Below are 668 nucleotides of genomic sequence, written 5' to 3' on the forward strand. Positions count from 1 at the left end.
ATAACTTAAAAAGCCCTCAGTTTACGAACACTGCCTCTTTGTTTTCCAGATGCTCTACCTGAATAGTTCAGATATTTCCAGCATCTTTTTCTGATGTAGGGCTATCGATCAGAAACGTTCACCTCGGAGACACTCGTGGGGCTACGTCGAGTTTCCAGACTCCGGTATGTTTAGTTCAAAACGGTTATCAATTACGGTAATTACGATCATAATTAGATTAATGAACCGTTTGCAGCCCAACCTACCGAGTGCAAAAACTTCGTCTTCTCCCGACGTCGTGCACTAAAAAGCGGGCTTTATGTAAACAAATCCAGATGAAGGGAGCATAAATCTACAGAAGAAACCTCACCCTCGGCTGCATTAGGGACCGGCGGGCGTCTTTCCATCGGAAAAAAAGACCCCGACCCCGCAGGAGCCACCTCTGTGTTTCCACGTCAGGGAAAAACCCAGACTCTCGCCGTCTTCAGAGGTCTGGTGGCAATACAAAGGCTGCCCCGGAAAGCTCTAGGCTAAGCGTCGTCTTGTGGAGGGATGCGAAGGATTTGCATATAGCAAAAAAAAAAAACCCCAACAACCCTCTCCCGTTTCCAGAAAGGAAAACCTAGCCGCATGCCCTCGATAACGACTACTCAATAAAACTAGTTTTGCCAGCCATGTGTCGGGAAGCC

Source organism: Pygoscelis adeliae, unplaced genomic scaffold, assembly GCF_000699105.1.
Source record: "Pygoscelis adeliae isolate BGI_AS28 unplaced genomic scaffold, ASM69910v1 Scaffold87, whole genome shotgun sequence".
NCBI classification, from domain to species: domain Eukaryota; kingdom Metazoa; phylum Chordata; class Aves; order Sphenisciformes; family Spheniscidae; genus Pygoscelis; species Pygoscelis adeliae.